The sequence below is a fragment of the Ornithorhynchus anatinus genome, chromosome 18 (genome assembly GCF_004115215.2).
Source record: "Ornithorhynchus anatinus isolate Pmale09 chromosome 18, mOrnAna1.pri.v4, whole genome shotgun sequence".
Taxonomy (NCBI): Eukaryota; Metazoa; Chordata; class Mammalia; order Monotremata; family Ornithorhynchidae; genus Ornithorhynchus; species Ornithorhynchus anatinus.
In genome coordinates, this window is record NC_041745.1 from 9,118,373 (window position 1) to 9,125,645 (window position 7,273).

The 7,273-nt window shown below is 45.2% G+C and overlaps 1 non-coding gene across 1 annotated transcript; it reads left to right on the forward strand.

Moving 5' to 3' along the window:
* Positions 1 to 644: 644 nt before the first annotated feature.
* On the forward strand, positions 645 to 782 carry LOC114805534. The gene has a single exon (XR_003753506.1). It is a non-coding gene; the product is annotated as a small nucleolar RNA SNORA7 (small nucleolar RNA).
* Positions 783 to 7,273: the final 6,491 nt, after the last annotated feature.

Sequence of the window (7,273 nt, forward strand, 5' to 3'; positions counted from 1 at the left end):
TTCCAGTGTTTAATGCAGTGTTTTGTGCAAATAAGAGCTTACCAAATGGCACAATTATTAGGAAAGCATCTTTCAATCAATTGAAATCTTTCAATCAATTGAAATCAATCTTTAAGGAACATTATAGAGTCATCTGGACAGTAAAAACAGAGCTTTTTAGTTTTAGAAGTCAATGAAAATTATCTTCATTGGTGATTGAAATGCCATCACTCTGCTGTTTCTGTGGCCCTGGGCCTGTCCAGTCTTCCCCTGAGGTAATGACCACTTTATAATAATAATAATGCTGGTATGTATATTATGTGCCAAGCACTGTTCTAAGCATTGGGGTAGATACAAGGTCATCAGGTTGTCCCATGGGGAGCTCACAGCTTTAATCCCCATTTTACAGATGAGGTAACTGAAGCATAGAGAAGTTAAGTGACTTGCCCAAGGTCACACAGCAAAGTGGAGGAGTTGGGATTAGAACCCACATCATCTGAAGCCCAAGCCCATGCTCTTTCCACCAAGCCACGCTGCTTCCCTGCTTCCTTTTTATCAAAGGTTTTTCTCTGGGGTTACTGAATGATACCATTGGTGACAGAGGAGACTGGGGTATGTCCTCATAGTACTTATATTAATGTTAAGTGCACTGTACTAAACACCGGCCCTTCTCAGGATGGCACCTGGAGAGCTTCCAGGACTCTATCAGTCTCAGCTAAGGGAGGGAGAGTCAAGCAGAGGCATATCCATTCCATTTCTAGCTGGGGCAGTGACTAGTGAGTGGAAGGCAATCTGCTACAAGGCAAAACTCACCAGTGCTGGGCAGCAGCGATATGGCAGAGAGTTGAGTGCGGAGACTCGATTTTACTTCGCGGAAGGCGGCAATGGTAAACCACTTCTGGATTTTTATCAAGAAAACTCTCTGGATCCACTACCAGAACGATTGCAGATGGAGAGCGGGGCGTTCTGGGAGAGATGTGTCCGTGGTGTCCCTAGGAGTCAGAGACAACTTGACAGCATAAGACAGACGGACAGACTAAACCCTGGAACAGACACAATATATAGGAGTCGCTATGTATATATATATATATATATAGGCTTATATAGGAGTCGCTGACCCACACGGGGCTCCCAAATTAAAGGGGAGGGAGAACAGGTATCTGTCCTGTTAAATAGATAAGAGAGGCAGAAGTCCTCTAGACTAGACTGTAAGCTCGTTATAGGCAGGGAATGTGTCTGTTTATTGTTCTACCGTACTCTCCCAAGCGCTTAGTACAGTGCTCTGCGCACAGTAAGCGCTCAATAAATACGACTGACTGGCTGACAAGGAAGTTAAATGACTTGCCCAAAGTCATCCATCAGGCGAACAGCAGAGCTGGGATTAGACCCCGGACTCCCGATTCCTAGGGCCAAATCTTTCCACGAGGCTTGCCGCTTCTACTTCTGGGTTTAGCGGTCAGAACTGTGGTCCGTTGGTAGGGCAGGAGAGAAGGTCCCACTGGCTTCTTCATGCTCTGGAGGAAAAGAGAAGGCCTAAGAGTTGTGGATTGCCCATCCATACCTGACTGAATAACTCTGCCCCTTTACTTTGAAGCCCGAATGGCTGCCTGTTTACTGTAGAGTCTCTCTAAATGACCAGATGACCACGATGGCATCTTCTATCCATAAAGGGGTCCGAGGTCCTTCATGGTATAGATGCAGAGTGGGCCACTGCCAAATGAGCAGCCTGTGGACTTGTTTGGCCGTGAGGGTGGGCAGAGAGAGGAGGAGGAGGGAGCTGCAGAATAAACAGCAAAGGTACACAGGCATTATGTTGTCTTTACCGACTGTACCGACTGTTTTTTTCCCCTTGTAATTCAAATGCCTCCCCGGGGACACAGCAGGTGCTATTTATTTCATCTCCCACTGAATGATCTCTTGCTCTTTACCTACTGGATTTAATTATGATTACCCAAATCACTGTTTTCCTTTTGAGCAGGAGGCCTTCTGTGAACGCATTCTGTAATAGATTCTCCTCTACACACAGGCAGTGTTTTAATTCTTACAAGGCAATATAAACAAGGAAACAGCATTATCGTGTGTGTGTGCATGTGTGTGTGATCACTGAACTACAGGACAACTCTCTGTATGCATCTGTAGAGACAGAGAGGAGAGGTGTTTTGAGGATTTGAGAATGATGTTCTGATATTGAAATCCTATCTCTGAGGAGTGGCTGGCAAACCACTCCATGCTGTGAGCGCAGAGTCCTTTGTGAAGTTAGGTGTTCATCATTTGTAGCCCCTGTTATTTTTTCTCCACACTTTCCAAAATCCTCTAGCGGGTACCCCTTCCCGTCTACATCGAACATTCTCCTAACCTTTGGCTATAAGGCACCCCATCAGTGCTCTCTCTCTTTCTGTCTCTCCCTATCTCTGTTTCTCTTTGTCTCTCAATCCCTTCCCTCCAACCCCCTTTTGGGTGTCTTCTTCCCCTCCACCTTAGGCATGCACAGCCACAAATAGCACTTTTGAACATGTCAATGGACGTACTCTAACCTATACTCCCTCTCTTTGTCTCCCTCCCCCCCACCCCTGAAAGCCTGCTGATTTGCCACCAGCATATTGGTTAGACTTTCTTTTTTTCCCCTTTTACTTTCAGTCCCTCTGAGCCTTAAAGAGAAGCAGTGTGGCCTAGTGGAAAGAATACAGGACTGCAAATCAGGAGACCTGGGTTCTAATTTCCACTCTGCCATGTGCCTGCTGTGTGACCTTGGGCAAGTCATTTCTCTGTGCCTCAGTTTCCTCATCTGTAAAATGGGGGGTGGATACATGCTGTCCTTACCTCTTAGGGACAGGGGCATTATCTAATCTGATTATCTTGTGTTTACATCAGAGCACAGTGTTGGTGCACAGTAATTTAACAGATGGGGGAGATTGAGCAGTTAAGATGTACCATTTGTAGACTGGCAGTTGGGAGACCCAGGTTTTAATCCCAGTTCTGCTATTGGCCTGCAGTGTGACCTTGGAGAGGCCACATACCCTCCCTTTGCCTCAGTTTCTTCATCTGTGAATTAGACAGAGGTCTTTTATAGCCCCATTAGATTAACTACATGTGAGACTGCAACTGAGTCCCATCTGATTCTCTCCTATCTACCCCAGTGCCTGGCACTTGGCAAGTATTTAATATAATAATTAAGCTTCATAATATGTATCTCCATATTTAAAGTGTGGAATAAGAGTGGTACTTCTAAGCACTACCTAAATGCTAGCTGATGGGATGGATACAGTATAATCAGATGGGGGACAGTCCCAGTCCCACATGGGACTCTGTCTGAAGAGGAGAACTGGTAGGTAATTCCTATTTTACAGAAGAGGAAACTGAGGTACAGAGAAGTGAAATGACTTTCCCAAAGTCACAGAGCAGGCAAGTGACAAGGGAGAAGCGGCATGGCCTAGTGGATAGAACATGGGCCTGGGAGTTAGGTGGACCGGGGTTCTAATCCCGGCTTTGCCACTTGTCTGCCGTGTGACTTGAGGAAAGTCACTTCACTTCTCTAGGCCTCAGTTACCTCATCTGTCAAATGGAGATTAAGAGTGTGAGCTCCTTGTGGGACAGGGACTGAGTCCAATTTGATTATTTTGCATCTACCCCAGCGCTTAGAACAATGCCTGGTAAATAATAAGTGCCTAGCAAATACTATTAAAAAAAAAAGCTAGGATTAGAGCCCAGACCTCCCCACTCCCAGGCCTATGATCTTCCCTCCAAGTAGTAGAAGTAGATTTAGAAACATTATATATTTTGAGCCATGGCTCCTTGCTTTACCTGCTTCATTTTGACCCTTTTTCCAGAGTTCGATATATATATATCTTCTGGATAGTTTGCTGCTCTCCTTCTGCCCAGAACCTAGTGGTAATAGCATTTATAATAATAATAATAATAATTATGTTGGTATTTGTTAAGCGCTTACTATGTGCAGAGCACTCTTATAAGTGCTGGGGTAGATACAGGGTCATCAGGTTGCCCCTCGTGAGGCTCACAGTCTTAATCCCCATTTTACAGATGAGGCAACTGAGGCACAGAGAAGTGAAGTGACTTTCCTACAGCCACACAGCTGAGAAGTGGCAGAGGTGGAATTCAAACCCATGACCTCTGACTCCTAAGCCCAGGCTCTTTCCACTGAGCCGGAGCACCTGCTTGGGGCAGTGTGCTGTACTAGGCCCTTGGATATTACAGATTAAAGAGGCATTCTCTAAACCCAAGGAGGAATCAAACCTGAAAGAATTCACATCTCAAGTCAGCTCCGTGTGTGGTTTCCAGCTGACGTGTAGAGTCTGGGTGTGCTCTGTTCACGTGGTGAGAACTCTGTGGCTTGTGACATTAGCATTCTGTGAAGTGGTGTGAACAAGGTCGTTTTGCCTTGTCTGATGAGTTACAGGAAGTGTTCTGGGTAGGTTTAAGGTTTTGCTTAAAGTCCTGAACATCTAGCTCAGTTTCCAGGCCAAGGAGAGTATATGATCCCCATATTACACCGTATGCCACCAAATGTCTTGTACAATGTCTGTATACGATAGATGCCCCCAAAGTATGATGATGATGACTCCAATTCAGGCATGTTGGTCTGTTTTGTCGACTTTCTGGCCCTGGAGACAAGCCTGTTTATTCTTGTGCCTGGTGTTATTTGGAGAAGAGCGCATGGGAGGGAGAGGGTTATTGTCCCAAGAGACTTCCCTCCGCACACCTCTCGGTGTGGTGAGGACAAGCCTAAGCAGTCCATGCACGGGTCTGGAGGCGGAAGACCTCATTCTGCCCCTTTACCCTGCTATGCAACTCTGGGCAGGCCTTCACTGTGCCTCAGTTTGTCTCATCTGTAAAATGGAAAGTTATTTCCCATTCCCCCTCCTCACTACATTGTGAGTCAGGGTTGAATCTGATTATCTTGTACTTACCCCCGCATGTAGCACAGTGCGTGGCACATAGTGCTTAACCAGTCCCACAGTGTTGATGATTTTTAGTGGGGCGGTTCATAGTTTAAAAGCACCCAGCCCTAGTTGGAAGTGGCTCTTAGATAAATGGAAACCTGTAGGGGAATGCGACGGCCCTGGAGAGTTGGAGTCGGGTGGGAGACAGTGTCCCCTCCCCATTCCCCCCCTCCCACCCTCTGCTCTTTCCCCTTCCCCTCAGCACTGTGCATATTTGTATATATTATTTATTACCCTATTTATTTTGTTAATGATGTGTATATCTCCATGATTCTATTTATCTTGATGATGTCTGTGCTAGACTGCTTGTTTTGTTTTGTTCTGTTTTGCTTCTCTATCTCCCCCGTTTAGACTGTGAGCCCGTTAATGGGCAGGGATTGTCTCTCTCTGTTGCCGAATTGTACCCTCCAAGCGCTTAGTACAGTGCTCTGCACTTAGTAAGTGCTCAATAAATACTGCTGAATGAATGAATAAAGCACGGGCCTGGGAGTTAGGACCTGGGTTCTAATTCTGGCTCCACCACTTGTCTGCTGTGACCTTGGGCAAGTTGCTAAACTTCTCTGTGTCTGTTACCTCATCTGTCAACAGCAGTTATGTACATATCTGTAATTTTATTTATTTTTATTGATGTCTGTCTCCCCCCCTTCCCCCGACTAAACTCATTGTGGGCAGGAAATGTCACTGTTTATTGTTTTATTTTCCCAAGCAGTCAGTACAGTGCTCTGCACGCAGTAAGCGCTCAATAAATACGATTGAATGAATGGTTAAGACTGCGAGTTACATGTGGGTTAGGGACTGTATCCAACCTTTTTAGCTTGTATCTACCCCAGCGCTCAGTACAATGCCTGGCACGTAGTATTTAACAAACACCATAATTTTTTTTTAAATGACTTCCGCATGGTGTGCCGAAATGTTATGTTTCTTTATGCTCTCACATAGAGGAACATCACCCCCAAAGTGTTTGAACTTTACCATTCTTACAACTGTCCTGATGAATCGATTTTACTCATGCCTCATTTGCGCACATCTGAGTCCAGTACAATCTTGGAGATGAGGCATTATCAATTCACAAAAATGCCATTTAAATGCAAAAATTAACTCCTTATGACTGGACTTGCCTCCCCGGAATCAATGATCCGCATGATCTCGCTCTTCTCCTCCGACTAAAACACTTTCAGTTGCAGAAAGCCCTTGGGCAGAACGTGACATTCACGGCGTATATTGTGTATTTCGTGTTTATTTGTCATGTATTTCCTTTGGTGATAACCAATACACAACCTGCAACCCCCAGATAAATGTTTTGAATGGTTTGACATATTTTTGCACGACACATGTTCAAGAAATCAATTTTTGCCATGGAAATGTCGTACCACTTCAGTTTTGCGCCAAATATTTGTGCAGTAATTTAATTTGAATCTGTGCGTGACAACAGATTGCCCAACATGTTTTATTCCAACGGGTGATTTGAAGGGGGCATGGACGATGCGATCCATTTCCCATACAGCCCCCCACCGTTGACTCCCCTAATGCCACACCTGGCATTTAGAGGGGTTCAGGCCAACTCAGGCTAACAATTGAGAACCTCAGGGGTTCCCCTGCCCTCTCCTCCCCCACGACCTGGAGAAAAAGTCTAACTTTGGGTGGTCTTGTCATCTCCCACTCCCTTCTGCACCACCGACTTGCTCCCTTTGCTCCTCCTCTCCCTCCCAGCCCCACAGCACTTATGTATATATCTGTAATTTTATTTATACTGATGTCTGTTCATTTGTATTGATGTCTATCTCCCCCACCCCACCCCCAGACTGTGAGCTTGTTGTCGGCAGGGATTGTCTCTCTTTATTGCCGTATGTTATTTTCCCAAGCATTTAGTACAGTGCTCTGCACACAGTAAGCACTTAATAAATACAACTGAATGAATGAAAAGAGCAGCGTGGCCTCGTGGACAATAAATATGATTGAATGAATGAATGATCTGGGCGTCAGTTACCTCAGCTGAATTCTCTGCAAAGTCTCGTGGCTGGCACTGAGAGTTGTTGCCTGGAAGAGGTCGACTCCCATTAGAGAAGGGAGAAAGTGGCCAGAAATAACAGGCCAACAAGCAGGAATACAATACAAGGATGAGAAAAGGAAATAGAGTGTGGAGGGGATGGAGAGAATAAATGGTGAAAAGAAAGGAGAGGACAGCATGAAAACAGACTTTAAAAATCACAGAAAGAGAATAGAAAGAATGTTCAATAATAATAATGTTGGTATTTGTTAAGCGCTTACTATGTGCCGAGCACTGTTCTAGGGTGGGGAAGAAAAAATTGCAGCAGGATTTTAAGCAGAGTGAAACA